Source organism: Symphalangus syndactylus, chromosome 13, assembly GCF_028878055.3.
Source record: "Symphalangus syndactylus isolate Jambi chromosome 13, NHGRI_mSymSyn1-v2.1_pri, whole genome shotgun sequence".
Lineage (NCBI taxonomy): Eukaryota > Metazoa > Chordata > Mammalia > Primates > Hylobatidae > Symphalangus > Symphalangus syndactylus.
Window position 1 is genome coordinate 128,511,163 of NC_072435.2, and position 16,051 is coordinate 128,527,213.

Sequence of the window (16,051 nt, forward strand, 5' to 3'; positions counted from 1 at the left end):
ACTGTCACAGCCTGGCTGGGTGTGCACACGCTCAAGGCAGTGCTGACACGCCAGTCCCTTGCTGCCTCAGTCCCCTCTGGACATTGGGCACTGATGAGTATAGGAGGGAAGCTGATGGGGGTCTGAGGGCAGCTTGGCGCTGCCCTGTAGGCACCCCTTGGTACCTACAGCCTGGGCACCATGAACAACAGCAGGAGGCAGACAGGCTCCTGGGTGGAAGGGGCATGTCCCTGGTGAGGCCCCACCTTGAGGCCAGGAAGGGCTTGAAGGCTGGGGGTCGGGCTCCCAGTCCCACAGACCAGAGCGGGAACTTGTGGTGCCTTTTCCAGGCCCACCCACAGCTACCCATGGACCCACTGGAAGTCTCTCCCTCCTCTCTGAGGCCCATGAAAGCCCCAGGCTCAGCCAGAGCTGAGCAGATGTCAGGATAACCAGCTGCAGAGAAGAGCTACCCAGTCCAGGGCCTCCTGTCTGCTGAGAGCTGCAGAGATGATGGGATGACCTGCTTGTAGAGAGGAGCTTCCCGCTCCAGGGTGTTCTCTCTGCTGTCTCTGCTAGGAGCTGAACACTTGTCAGGACACCCTGGCTGCAGAAAGGAGCTACCCCCCGTGGGTCTCCTCTGAGCTGTTCTATTGCTCAGTAAATCTCCTCTTCACCTTGCTCACCCTTCACTTGTCCGTGTACCTCGTTTTTCCTGGTCGCAGGACAAAAACTCAGGATCTGTTGAATGCTGGGGCTATAAGAGCTGTAACACAAATGGCTGAAACATGCCTCTTGCTCGCCATGTTGCAAGTGAAGAGGAGAGAAGAGCTGCGGCCCTTCAGGGATCCCAGACTTGGGAGCTCCCTGAGCCAGGGCTGTGACTCCCTCTTAGGGGCGCTGTGGTCCTTGGCATCACCAAGCTTCTGAGTGCCACTGCGTTCCCCAGTGCCAGCTGTTGAAGCTGCTTGTGGTGTGTCTGGTCCAGCCACAGCTTTGCCGAGAGCTGGTGCCTATTCCAGCACCTGGAGCTGCCCACCCCACTGCAGCAGCCGGCATGTCTACTGTGTAGGGCCAGACTCCATGCTCGGTCACACACTCCTCATCACGCCATGCCTGACTCAGCCTTTGCAGGCATAGGGTCCAGACAGGTAGCGCGAGCCAAGCACAACATGCTGGGCTGAGTGGACAGAATGAGTCTAGAGGGCCTGAGCAAAACTCGGGCAAAGGCGCCATAGGCCACAGAGGTTTCTGGCTGGAAAAGCAACACCCCAAGGATCCTGAGACAATTGGGGATAAATGGAATAAAGAAAAGAACTCAGGATTTGGATCCCTAATGATCCAGACTTTATACCATAAGTCCTTCAGTTGCTACCTATGTCCTTGGGCGAATAGCAAATTTTCTATGCTTGTTTCTTCACAATGAGCATGTGTCAGTCCATTCTTGCATTGCTATAAAGAAATACCTGAGACTGGGTAATTTATAAGAAAATAGGTTTATTTGGCTTACAGCTCTGCAGGCTGTACAGGAAACAGTCCTGGCATCTGCTTCTGGGGAAGCCTTTGGAAGCTTCCAGTCATTGTGGAACATGGAGTGGAGCAGGCATCTCATGCGGCAGAAATGGCAGAAAAATGGGGGAGGCACCACACTTTTAACCAGATCTACCTGGGATTACAGGTGCCTGCCACCATGCCCAGCTAATTTTTGTATTTTTAGTAGAGACAGGGTTTTGCCGTGTCGGCCAGGCTGGTCTCTATCTCCTGACCTCAGGTGATCCGCCTGCCTTGGCCTCCCAAAGTCCTGGGATTACAGGCCTGAGCCTCCACACCCAGCCCATCATTTCTTATTCTTAAAACAATTCTATGAGGATCTTTTTATTATGCTCTGATATAGTTTGAATATATGAAACTAGATATAGTTTGAATGTATGTTCCCACCCAAATCTCATGTTGAAATGTAATCCCCAGTGTTGGAGGTAGAGCCTGGTGAGAGGTGTTTGGATCATGAGGACAGATCTCTCGTGGTTCGGCGTAATCCAATAATGAGTGAATTCTCACAAGATATGGTTGTTTATTTTTATTTTATTTTTTTGAGACAGTCTCGCTGTGTCGCGCAGGCTGGAGTGCAGTGGCATGATCTTGGCTCACTGCAAGCTCCGCCTCCCGGGTTCATGCCATTCTCCTGCCTCAGCCTCCCGAGTAGCTGAGACTACAGGCGCCCGCTACCACGCCCGGCTAATTTTTTGTATTTTTAGTAGAGATGGGGTTTCACCGTGTTAGCCAGGATGGTCTCGACCTGTTGACCTCGTCATCCACCTGCCTCGGCCTCCCAAAGTGCTGGGGTTACAGGCGTGAGGCACCGCGCCCAGCCCAAAGAGTTTTTAAAAAATAGCTGAAAGATAATGAAACATGTCTGGAATCAGATAACTTTGAGGAAGGATGTACAGTGTGTGACCAACACATAGTTTTCCACTGAAACGCGTTTTTTTTTTTTTAGTAGTAATTTCCAGTCTAGTTGTCTGTCAAAGATTTAAACCATAATCTTTTCCCCCCAGAGGTTGATACTTTTCTTACTGATTTTTTCTTAAATAAAATCAATTATTGTCCATTATAAAAATGTTAAATCCACAGTAGGGTAAAAATAGAATGTCCAGGAACCACTTTGCACTGCCCTCATTTAGTTCTACTCCACAAAATTAACGATTGTTAATATTTTCTTGTTTATCCTTTCAGAACTCCATTTATTTGTGAGAATGGTGTCGTATAAAACGTCTTAGCCAGGTATGGGTGGCTCATGCTTGTAATCACAACACTTCTGGAGAGCAAGGTAGGAAAATCGCTTGAGGGCAGGAGTTCAAGACCAGCCTTGGCAACTCAGCAAGACCCCCATCTCTTATGTTTTTATTATGCTTTCCCTTGAACATTTCTTTATTATATTTCTTCCCCTTTTTACAAAACCATTGACGTATCTGTTTATGTGTCATGCCAAATTCAAATGAGAGTAATAGACTTTTGTATTGTGGGGCATCTGTTTAATCTAAACTTTTTCCAAAGAGTGTCCATGAGGGATTTGCTGACTAGTCTTTTTTTGGGATATCGTTTTTCATTTTCTTTTTTCCTTTCTTTTTCCTGTTCATCTTCCAGCTCCTTTAACTTTTCCTCTTGTTTTTCTCCTCTCTTTCTGCCTGCTTCTCCTCCTCTCCATTTCTGCTTTCCCTTTTATTCATCTTCACTGTAATTTCCATTTGATTGTTCTGAATTTTGATCCCAAGGCATAGCCAGTGGTTTCTGTATAACAGGATCCCAACTCTTCAATTCTGTGAAGTTATCACTACCTTCCAGCCTTTGCTGACTTACATCCATGATTGTTTGGCTCTGAGTCTTCTCTCTTAGAGGCTCTGTTTGATTTTTAGAAATAAAAAAAATTCTCAGCACCGCATGTTTTACCTCAGAAAAGTCTTGAAGTATCAGGAGCTCTCTCCACCTTGAAAACATTTCTTCTCCTGCTTCCTGGACGCCATCCTTTCCCAGATTTCCTTCAAAGTCAATGGCTGCTCTTTCAAAGCTTTCTTTCTTGCTCCTCTTTCCCCTAGCGCTCTCTCTAAACCATAATCTTGAGAATCTACTTTATTCATCCCTATAAACCTGGTAAATAGCAACATCACAGCTATAAAACCTAACAAATTGTAAGTAGTATGGAAATAATAAATGACTTTACTGAATGAAGAATGTCTATACAGAAACAAGACCAAAGAGATCAAAGAATTTAGAGGAAACTTAACTAAGTAAAACAGGGCAGTGGAAGACAAAGAGAAGACCCAATTCAAAAGGCAGGAGGGTGAATAATAAGCCAATTATGAAAAGCTATAAGAGAAGATGTCAACCTCTGAAAAAGTGGAGGTTCTAAAACTTGCCTCAAAGTCAAAGGTGTCTTTCAGGAGAATGTTGTTGGTAGGACACAGGGAGCAAAAGCTAGATTCTCGGAATAAAATGGGAGTAGAAGTTGGAGGAATGGGTAAAGACTCCAAATTTCAATAAAGAAGAGGTCAGGAGGAGGCATATGCATATACAATAACAGAAACATCTGATGTACTTTAATTGGAAGAGTAAATAATGTCAAGTTAATTTGTCTATTCAATATAATTCTGCTCAAGGCCAGGCATGATGGCTCATGCCTGTAATCCCAGCACTTTGGGAGGTGAAGGTGGGAGGATTGCTTGAACTGAGGACTTCAAGACCAGCCTGGGTAACATAGCCAGACTCTGCCTCTACAAAAAAAATTTAAAAATTAGCCAGGCCTGGTGGGGCATTGCCTGTCGTCCCAGCTGCTCAGAAGGCTGAGGTGGGAGGACTGCTTGAATCCAAGAGTTTAAGGCTGCAGGGAGCTATGATCACACCACTGCACTCCAGCCTTGGTGAGAGAGTGGGACCCTGTCTTTAAAAAACCTACTGAAAATTTCATAGAGTTTTTCTAATTTCATGAAACGAAAGTTCAAATGGAAGAAGAAACAGTGAAAAATATCACAGAAACTAGAAAGAATTCATACTCACAAATTCAAAACCTAAAGCATGTCAACAAGAAACACTATGGGTGATAGCACAGTAAATGAAGAAACAGGATAGCCAACCTGGAGAGGAAACTAGATGGGAGAATAAATAAAGACACTTTACAAACCAAACATCTTTTGAACATCTAGGGTGATAAGCTAGGACAGGTTTTGGAGCAGTCAGGAAGATGATAAGAAGCCACAAAAAGGGGAATCCAACAATGCCCCACAAAGCTTGCAGCTAATGGCTGAAAATGTCCCAAGTCTGGGGAAGCATATGAACATTTATGTGCATGAAGCTCAAAAGTCTCTAATCAGGTAAGAAAATATCACCAAGACGTATTATAATCAAACCATCAAAAACCAAAGACAGGCCAGGCATCGTGGCTCATGCTTGTATTCTCAGCACTTTGGGAGGCTGAGGCAGAAGGATCACTTGAGCCCAGGAGTTGGAAGCCAGCCTGAGGAACATAGTGAGACCATGTCTCCACACACAAAAATTAGCCAGATGCGATGGCATGTGCTTGTAGTGCCAGCTAATTGGGAGGCTGAGGTGACAGGATCACTTCATCTCAGGATGTTGAGGCTGCTGTGATTCAGGATCTTGCCACTGCACTTCCATCTGGGTGACAGAGCAGTCCCTGCTTAAAAAAAAATTAAAGGCAAAGACTATCTTGAAAGTAGCAAGAGAAAATCACTAAGGATTATCAGTGGATTTCTCAGCAGAAATTTTGCAGGCTAGGAGAGAGTGGGATGATATTTTCCAAGGGCTGAAAGAAACAAACACTGCTAATCAAGAATACTTTATCCCTAAAGCTGTCTTTCAGAAATGAAAGAGAAAGATTTTCCCAAACAAAAGCTGAGGGAGTACACATCGCCACTAGTCCTGCTTTACTAGAAATGCTAAAGGGTGTTCTTTAAGCTGAAGTGAAGTTGCGAATTAGTAACATGAAAACATATGAAAGTATAAAACTAGTTAAAAGCATACAGTCATATTCAGAATACTCTAATGCTATAATGATGTGTAAATCACTTATATTTCTAGTATAAAGATTAAAAGACAATTTTTTTTTTTTTTTTTTTTGAGAGGGAGTTTTGCTCTTGTTGCCCAGGCTGGAGTGCAGTGGCACGATCTCAGCTCACTGCAACCTTTGTCTCCTGGGTTCAAGCAATTCTCTTGCCTCAGCCTCCCGAGTAGCTGGTATTACAGGTGCCCACCACCACGCCCAGCTAATTTTTTGTATTTTTAGTAGAGATGGTGTTTCCCTATGTTGGCCAGGCTGGTCTCAAACTCCTGACCTCAGGCGATCTACACACCTCAGCCTCCCAAAGTGCTGGGATTACAGGTGTGAGCCATCGCGCCCAGCCAACAAAACTACTAAAAATAACTATAGCTACAGCCATTTGTTAGTAGATACACAATGTAAAAAGATGTAAATTATAATATCATAAACAAAATAGAGGAGGAGTAAAGATATAGTTTTTATATGCAAAGTTAAGTTGTGATAAGCTTAAAATAGACTATTATTAACTATGTTATACGTGAGCCTCATTGTAACTACAACACAAAAACCTATGGTAGATACATGAAAAATGAAGAGAAATGAACCAAAGCTTATCACCTAGAGAAAATGATCAAATCACAAAGGAAAACAGCAAGGGAGGAGGAAAGGACAAAGGGATCTATGAAACAGTCAGAAAAACAATTAACATAATGACCATAGTAAGTCCTTACCCATCAAAATTACCTTGAATATAAATGAATTAAATTGTCTAGTGAAAAGACAGACAGTAGCTAAGTGGATTGGAAAAAACCCCAAACAAGGCCCAACCATATGCTACCTATAAGAGACATACTTCAGTTTTAAGGATACACATAGGCTGAAAGTGAAGGAATAGAATAAAATATTCTATGCAAATAGAAACCACGAATATGTGGAAATTAAACAACATACTCCTGAACAACCAATGGGTCAACCAATGGGAAGAAATCAAAAGGGAAATTTAGAATTATCTTAAGACTTAAAAAAATGGAAACACAGCATATGAAAACTTATGGAATGCAGCAAAAGCAGTTCTAAGAGGGAACATTATACTGCTAAATGCCTATGCTAAAAAAGATTATAAACAAGCTAGCATTACACCTCCAGAAACTAGGAAAAGAACAAATTAAACCCAATGTTAGTAGAAGTAAGGACATAGCAAACATCAGAGGAGAAATAAATGAAATAGAACTGTAAAAATAATAGAAAGATCAACAAAACTAAGTTGGTTTTTGAAAAGATAAATAAAATTGACAATCCTTTAGCTAGACTAAGAAAAAAGGAGAAATGACTCAAAATCAGAAATGAAAGAGGAGACATTATAACTGATACCACAGACATACAAAGGATCATGAGAGAATACTACAAGAAAAGGTACAGCAAAAAAATGTAAATAACCCAGAAAAAAATGAACAAATTCCTGGAAACATACAACTTAACAAGACTGAATCATGTAGAATAGAAAATTTGGCTGGGCATGGTGGCTCACAGCTGTAATCTCCACTTTGGGAGGCAAAGGCGGGTGGATTGCTTGAGTCCAGGAGTTGGAGACCAGTCTGGGCAACATGGTGAAACCCCGTCTCTACAAAAAATACCAAAATTAGCCGGACATGTGTGGGCGGCAAGCCGCCCAGGTGCCGAGGCAAGAGACCAAGGGCTCGAGCTGTTCCAGTATAATAAAATACATAAAGTAAGAATAGTTATACTAGATATAGATCATAGATATGATTATATATGAATATTATTAATTGTTAGTTTGTAGCAATTACTCTTCATTCCAATATTATAATAATCCTTGCTCTACAATTATACCTAGGAAAAACCAGGCCATACAGAGATAGGAGCCGAGGGGACACAGTGAGAAGTGACCAGAAGACAAGTGCGAGCCTTCTGTTATGCCCGGACAGGGCCGCCAGAGGGCTCCTGGGTCTAGCGGTAACGCCAGCGCCTGGGAAGACGCCTGTTGCCAGGCGGATCTTGGTCTAGCGGTAGCGTCAGTGCCTAGAAAAGGCACTGGTTACTTAGCAGACCGGGAAAGGGAGTCTCCCTTTCCCCCGGGGAGGTAGAGAAGGCCCTGCTCCACTACCTGTTGTCCTGACATCAGTCAGGCCCGCCCGCAGTCATCTGGAGGCCTGACCGTCTCCCTGTGATGCTGTGCTTCAGCGGTCACACTCCTGGTCCACTTTCATGTTCCACCCTGTACACCTGGCTCTGCCTTCTAGATAGCAGTAGCAGAATTAGTGAAAGTACTAAAAGTCTTTGAAATGCAGAAGTAATGGCGTAAGCTGTCTCTTCTCTCTCTCCGCCTCGGCTGCCAAACAGGGAAGGGTCCCCTGTCCAGTGGACACGTGACTCGCGTGACCTTACCTATCATTGGAGGTGGCTCACACTCCTTACCCTGCCCCCTTGTCTTGTATCCAATAAATAACAGCACAGCCGGGCATTCGGGGCCACAACCAGTCTCCGCGTCTTGGTGGTAGTGGCCCCCCGGGCCCAGCTGTCTTTTCTTCTATCTCTTTGTCTTGTGTCTTTATTTCTATGATCTCAGGTCTCCGCACACGGGGAGAAAATCCCACAGACCCTGTAGGGCTAGACCCTACAGGCATGGTGGCACATGCCTATAGCCTCAGCTACTTGGGAGGCTGACTTGGGAGAACCCAGGAGTTTGAGGCTGCGGTGAGCCATGTTTGTGCTACTGCATTCCAGCCTGGGTGACAGAGTGAGACACTGTCTCAAAAGAAAAAAAATAATTTGAGTAGACCATAAAATAATCATTAGACCAAACGATAGCATTATTGTAACTCTGGTTTATAACACCACATTTTCTTTTTTTTTTAAATATAATTTAAGACATTAATGCATTTAAAAGAAGGACTAATGTATGTTTTGGGGCATGCAATGTATAAGCATGTAATTTTGTGACATCAGCAAACCAAAGGGGTGGGAGCAGAGCTTTAAAGGAGCAGAGTTCTCACATGTTATTGAAGTTAAACTGGTAAAAATTCAAATTAGAGCGTTATCGTTTCCGATGTTAAATGTACTTCTCATGGCAACCACAAAAAAATAGCTATAGAACAGACACAAAAGAACATCAGAAAGGAATTTAAACATTCCACTATAAAAAATCAACTAGGCCGGGCGCAGTGGCTCACGCCTGTAATCCCAGCACTTTGGGAGGCCAAGGTGGGTGGATCACCTGAGGTCAGGAGTTTGAGACCAGCCTGGCTAACATGGTGAAACCCCGTTTCTACTAACAATACAAAAAATTAGCTGGGCATGGTGGCGGGTGCCTGTAATCCCAGCTACTTGGGAGGCTGAGGCAGGAGAGTTCTTTGAACCCGGGAGGCAGAGGTTGCAGTGAGTTGAGATCGTGCCATTGCATTCCAGCTTGAGCAACAAGAGCAAAACTCCCTCTCAAAAAAAATAGATAAATAAACACAAAAGAAGACAGCAATGCAGGAAATTAGAGATAAAAATGCTTATAAGCCACTTCAAAAACAAAGCAAAATGAGAGAAATAATATCTTCTGGCCAGGCACGGTAGCTCACGCCTGTAATCCCAGCATTTTGGGAGGCTGAGACAGGTGGATCACCTGAGGTCAGGAGTTCAAGACCAGCCTGACCAATGTGGTGAAACCCCCATCTCTATTAAAAATGCAAACATTAGCTGGGCGTGGTGGCACGCACCTGTAGTCCCAGCTACTCGGGAGGCTGAGGCAGTAGAATCACTTGAACCCGGGAGGCGGAGGTTGCAGTGAGCTGAGATCACACCACTGCACTCCAGCCTGGGTGACAGAGCGAGACTCCGTCTCAAAAAAAAAAAAAAAGCTTCCTCATTAGTAGTTAATTTACATGTAAATGATAAACTTTTCAATCAAAAGACTTACATTTGAAGATTGAATAAAAATACACAATTCAACTATATGCTGTTATAAGAGACTCACTTTACATCCAAAAACACAAATAGTAGAAAGTGAAAGGATTGAAAAAGATATTCCATGTAAATGTCCCAAAGAAAGCAGTGATGGTTGCATCAGACAAAATAGCCTTTAAACCAAAACAGATGACAAGACAAAGAATAATCTTGTAGATTAATAAAATATTCAATATAGGACATTATAAATACTTATATATCTAATAACAGACCATAAAAATATATAAAGCAAAAACTGACAGAATTCATGACAGCAATATTCTAGAGTAATAATTGAAGACTTCAATACCTCACTCTGTTTATGACTTAAGATATTTGCATCACTGTTGACAAGTGAAATCAATTTTTGTTTTCATTTTCTGTGATTCTTTTTTAGGTTTACATATTATTGTTATAATTGCTCCAGAAATTCGGAAGTTTTTTTGTTTGTTCTTTTTTGAAACGGAGTCTCGTTCTGTTGCCAGGCTGGAGTGCAGTGGTGCGATCTCGGCTCACTGCAACCTCCGATTCCTGGGTTCAAGTGATTCTCCTGCCTCAGCCTCCTGAGTAGCTGGGATTACAGGTGCCCACCACCATGCCCGGCTAATTTTTGTATTTTTAGTAGAGACGGGGTTTCACCATGTTGGCCAGGATGGTCTTGATCTCCTGACGTTGTGATCCGTCTGCCTCAGCCTCCGAAAGTACTGGGATTACAGGCGTGAGCCATCGCGCCTGGCGGGAAGTATTATTTATTCTGGTATAATTTATGAGCATTGGGATTATCTTTGAAGTTTGGCAGCATTTTCCTATGAAACCATCCAAATCTGTCACTTTTTTGTGGGGTGGTTCTTCACAAGTTTATTTGATGAAAAGTAGGCTGTTGAGTCTTCTGAGGTAAATCTTGGAAAATTCAATTTTCCTAAGAATTTAATAATTTCATGTAGGTCTTCAAAATGTTTTTGCCTAGAGTTGGGCAAAAACGTCTTTTATGATTTTAAAAAACATCTATCTTTTGTTTCAGTGTTATTTCTTCTTTGTATTTCTTATTTTGTATATTTGTACTTTTTCTCTTTTTGCTGGATTAGAATACCGAATTGTCTATTTTGTTAACGTTCTTCAAAAACAAGTGTTTTTATTTATTAGTTCTACTGTTGTTCTGCGTTTGACCTCATTTATTTCTGCTTTTATCTCTCTCATTTCCAATAGTCAAACTCAGTGGCCTTAAAAAAGTTTTATTGAAATACAATTCACATTCCACAAAATGTATCGATCGTAAGTATTCAATTCAGTGATATTAGTAAATTCATAGAGTTTTACTACCATCGCCACAATGCAGCCTTAGAACATCTTCATTACCAAAGTTCTTTATGCCCATTTACATTTAACCCCTGTTCCTACTCCTATTCTTAGGCAACTACTGATGTGATTTTTCACTCTATAAATTCGCATTTTCTAGACATTTTATATCCACAAAATCATACATGTGATGACTTTTATGTGTGGCTTCTTGACATCAGCATCATGTTTTTGAGGTTTATTCACATCGCCATGTATCAGCACTTCCCCCCTCTTCTAATTGCTGAACCGTGTTCCATCGTATGGCTATACCATGTTTATCTATCCAGGCATCATTTGATGGATATTTGAGTTGCTTTCACTTTTGTTTATCCAGTCAGCAGTTGATAGACATTTTGGGTTGTTTCCAGTTTCTGGCTATTATAAATAATATTGCTGGTCGGGTGTGGTGGCTCATGCCTGTAATCCCAGCACTTTGGGAGGCCGAGGCGGGCGGATCACGAAGTCAGGAGATCGAGACCATCTTGGCTAACATGGTGAAACCCCATCTCTAGGCCGGGCGCGGTGGCTCACGCTTGTAATCCCAGCACTTTGGGAGGCCGAGGCAGGCGGATCCCGAGGTCAGGAGATCAAGACCACGGTGAACCCCGTCTCTACTAAAAATACAAAAAATTAGCCGGGCGTGGTGGCAGGCGCCTGTAGTCCCAGCTACTCAGGAGGCTGAGGCAGGAGAATGGTGTGAACCCGGGAGGTAGAGCTTGCAGTGAGCCGAGATCGCGCCACTGCACTCTAGCCTGGGCGACAGAGTGAGACTCCGTCTCAAAATAATAATAATAATAATAATAATATTGCTATAAACATTATCATAAATGACTTTATATAGACATAAGTTTTCATTTTCTCTTAGATACCTAGGAGTAGCATTGCAGAGTCATGTGGTAAGTTTATGGTTAACTTTTTAAGTAACAGCCAAACTGTTTTCCAAAGTGACTGCCATTTTACATCTCACTAGCAAAGCATGAAGGCTCGTTTCTCAACATACTTGCTTACACTAGGTATTGTCTGTTTTTCTTATTATAGCCATTCTATTGAGTTTTTACTGGTATCTCATTGCGGTTAACTTTGCTCTTCCCTAATGAATAATGATGTTGAGCATCTTTGTATGTGCTTATTAGCCATTTCTGCAGCTTCTTTGGTGAAATATATATATATATTCAGATCTTTTGCTCATTTGCAAAATTGGGTTGCTTGTCTTATTATTGAGTCATAAGTGTTCTGAATACAAGTCTTTTATCAGATAAATGATTTGCAAATATTTTCTTTTAGACTGTGGCTTGTCTTCTCACTTTCTTCATACAGAAAAGTTTGAAACAGTAAAGTTTTTATATATTGACGAAGTTCAATTTATCAATGCTTTTATTTCATGGATCATGTTTTGTTGTTATATCTGGAATCTCTTTACCCAACCCAAATTTACAACAATTTTCTATTGTATTATAGTTTTAGCTCTTACTTTTAGATCTCTGACCCGTCTTCAGCTAATTCTCATGTATGACGTGTAAGGCAAGTCTTCTTCTCCTCCTTTGGCACGTAGGCATCCATTTACCCAGAATCATTTACTAAAGTCTACCTTTTCATCGTTGAATTATCTGGGTAACTGTGTCAAAAATTAATTGGCCATAAATGTTACAATGTATTTCTAGATCCTTAGTTATTTTCCATTGATCTATTTACTTATCCTCGTGGTAATATCGCACTGTCTTGATCACTGTGGCTTTATAGCAAATTTAAAATCAAGTAGTGTAAGTCTTCCAACTTTATTCTTTTTCAAAATTGTTTTGCTATTCTATGTTCTTTGCATGTCATTATAAATTTTATGTTCAGCTTGCCAATTTTTACCAAAAAGTCTGGTGGGATTTTGACAGGACTTGCATTGAATTTATAGATCAATGTGAGGAGTATTGCCATATTGATAGTATTCAGCCTTTCAATCCACTAAGATGAAATGCCTTTGTTTATTTAAATATTTGTTAATATCTCTGAGTAATATTTTGTAGTTGCCAATATACAAATTTGTACTTCCTTTTTTATTTTTTATTTTATTATTTTTTTGAGACGGAGTCACGCTCTGTCGCCAGGCTGCAGTGCAGTGACGCAATCTCGGCTCACTGCAACCTCCGCCTCCTGGGTTCAAGCGATTCTCCTGCCTCAGCCTCCCAAGTAGCTGGAACTACAGGTGCCCGCCACCACGCCTGGCTAATTTTTGTATTTTTAGTAGAGACGGGGTTTCACTATGTTAGCCAGGATGGTCTTGATCTCCTGACCTCGTGATCCAACCGCCTCAGCCTCCCAAAGTGCTGGGATTACAGGCATGAGCTACTACGCCTGGCCACATTTTTACTTCTTTTATTAAATTTATTACTATTTTATTCTTTTTGATGCTGTGAAATTGTTTACTTAACTTCATTTTAAGATTATTCACTGCTAGTATATAGAAATAGAGTGTTTATATATTGATCTTGTACCTTTTGACCATGCTAACATGATTTATTAGTTTCAGTAGTTTTATTATTATTATTGATTCCTAGAAATTTTCTATATGCAGGATCATATCATCTGTGAATAAAGGCAATTTTACTTTTTTTTCCAATCTGGATGCTTCCTTTTCTTTCTTTTCTTTTGCTTGATTGCACCAGCTAGAACATCCAACATTGAACAGAACCAACTAGAACATCCAGTGCAACGTTGAACAGAATTAGCTAGAACTTCCAGTACGCCATTGAACAGAACCAACTAGAACATCCAGTACAACGTGGAACAGAACCGGCTAGAACATCCAGTACAACGTGGAACAGAACCGGCTAGAACATCCAGTACAACGTGGAACAGAACCGGCTAGAACATCCAGTACAACGTGGAACAGAACCGGCTAGAACATCCAGTGCAACGTGGACAGAACCGGCTAGAACATCCAGTGCAGCATGGAACGGAACCAGCCAGAACATCCAGTGCAACGTTGAACAGAAATGTTGAAAGCAGACACCCTTGCTTGTTTCCTATTATAGGGGAAAAACACTCAGTCTTTTACCGTTCTGTAGGCTGTTAGCTAGGGTTGTTTTAAAATGCCCATTATCAAGTTGAGGAAATTCCCTTTTATTCCTAGATTGTTGAGAGTTTTTGCCATGAATAGATGTTGGTTTTGCTAAATGCCTTTTGCTGCATCTATTGAAATAGTCATATAGTTTTTGTTTTTTATTATACTGATTTTCAGTGTTGAACCAATCTTTCATTCTTGGTATATATTCCATTTGGTCATTTTATAAAATCCTTTTTGTACGTTGCCAGATTCAGTTTACTAACATTTTTCTTAAACAGCTTTATTAAGTTATAATTGGTATAGAATAAACTGCATGTATTTAAACAATTTGGTAAGTTTTCACGAGTAAACACCTGCAAAACCAGTTTGAGGAGAAAAAAAGGTTTCTCAAGCCTGTTAAGAATTTTCGTGTCTGTGTCTATGGTACTACACACCATAGGAATATTGGTGTGTAGTTTTGTTTTGTTTTTCCCTTGTGATGTCTTTGTCTAGCTCTGGTATGAGAATAATACTGGCTTCATAGAATAAGTTGGGAAGTATTCCCTCTCATCTATTTTCTGAAAGAATTTCTAAAGAATTATCCTTTCTTCTTTAAGTATTTGATGGAACTCACTAGTGGAGCCATCCATTCCCAGATTTTCTCTGGGAAAATTTTTAATTAATTAATTTCTTTTTTTGAGACAGGGTCTCATTCTGTTGCCCAGACTGGAATGCAGTGGTGGGATCATGGCTCACTGCAGACTCAACCTCTCAGGATCAAGCATTTCTCCTGCCTCAGCCTCCCAAGTAGCTGGGATTACAGGTGTATGCCACCACACCTGGCTAATTTTTTTTAATTTTTAATTATTATGAGTACATAGTAGGTATGTACATTTATGGATTACATGAGATATTTTGATATAGAATGCATATTATAATGCAATGATTATTATGCAGTGCATAAAAATCACATCAGGGAAAATGGGGTATCCTCAAGCATTTATCCTTTGTGTTACAAGCAATCCAACTATACTTTTAGTTATTTTAAAATGTACAATTAAATTATTTTTGAGTATATCTTGTTGTGCTAGAAAATACTAGGTCTTATTCTAACTATTTTTTTCTGCCAAATGACCATTTCCATCCCCCACAGTGTCCCACTACCCTCCCAGCTGCTGGTAACCATCTTTCTACTCTCTATCACCATGAGTTCAATTGTTTTAATTTTTGGCTCTCACAAATAAGTGAGAATATGTGAAGTTTGTCTTCTCTGCCTCGCTTATTTCACTTAATATAATGATCTCCAGTTCCATCCATGTTGTTGCAAATGACAGGATCTCATTCTTTTTTATGGCTTCCTACTACTCCATTGTGTATATGTACCACATTTTCTTTATTCATTAACCTGTTGATTGACCCTTCAGTTACTTCCAAATCTTGGCTATTGTGAATAGTGCTGCAATAAACAAGGCAGTGCAGATAGCTCTTGGATATACTGTTTTTCTTTCTTTTGGGTATATACCTAGGAGTGGGATAGCTGGATTGTATGGTAGCTCTATTTTTATTTTTTTGAGGAACCTCCTAACTGTTCTCCATAGTGGTTGTACTAATTTACATTCCCACCAAGAATGTACAAGAGTTCCCTTTTCCCCATATCCTCACCAGCATTTATTATTGCTTGTCTTTTGGATAAAAGCCATTTTAACTGGGGTGAGATAATATCTCATTGTAGTCTTGATTTGCATTTCTCTGATGATCAATTATATTGTGCACCTTTTCATATACCTGTTTGCCATTTGTATGTCTTCTTTTGAGAATTGTCTATTCAGATGTTTGGCACTTTTTTTTTTTTTTTTTTTTTGAGACAGGGTTTCACTCCTGTCATCCAGGCTGGAGTGCAATGGTGCAATCTCGGCTCACTGCAATCTCCACCTCACGGGCTCAAGCAATTCTGCTGCCTTAGCCACCCAAGTAGCTGAGACTACAGATGCATGCCACCGCATCCGGCTTACTTTTGATATGTTTTGTAGAGATGAGGTTTCGCCGTGTTGCCCAGGCTAGTCTCCAACTCCTGGGCTCATGCGATCCACCCACCTCAGCCCTCCAAAGTGCTGAGATTACAGACGTGAGCCATCGTGCCCGGCTATTTTGCACATTTTTAAATCTCAAAAGGCCAATCTACAATAGTGGTGTTATCT

General features: G+C 41.2%; 1 long non-coding RNA gene and 1 pseudogene across 1 annotated transcript; one reads left to right on the forward strand and one right to left on the reverse strand.

The window, feature by feature from the left end:
- Nucleotides 1-2,752: 2,752 nt before the first annotated feature.
- On the reverse strand, nt 2,753-10,477 carry LOC129460275 (NANOG neighbor homeobox-like; annotated as a pseudogene).
- A 1,207-nt stretch (nt 10,478-11,684) lies between these two features.
- LOC134732079 (uncharacterized) lies at nt 11,685-15,335 on the forward strand. Its single transcript, XR_010115013.1, has 2 exons — nt 11,685-11,715; nt 13,474-15,335. It is a non-coding gene; the product is annotated as an uncharacterized lncRNA (long non-coding RNA).
- Nucleotides 15,336-16,051: the final 716 nt, after the last annotated feature.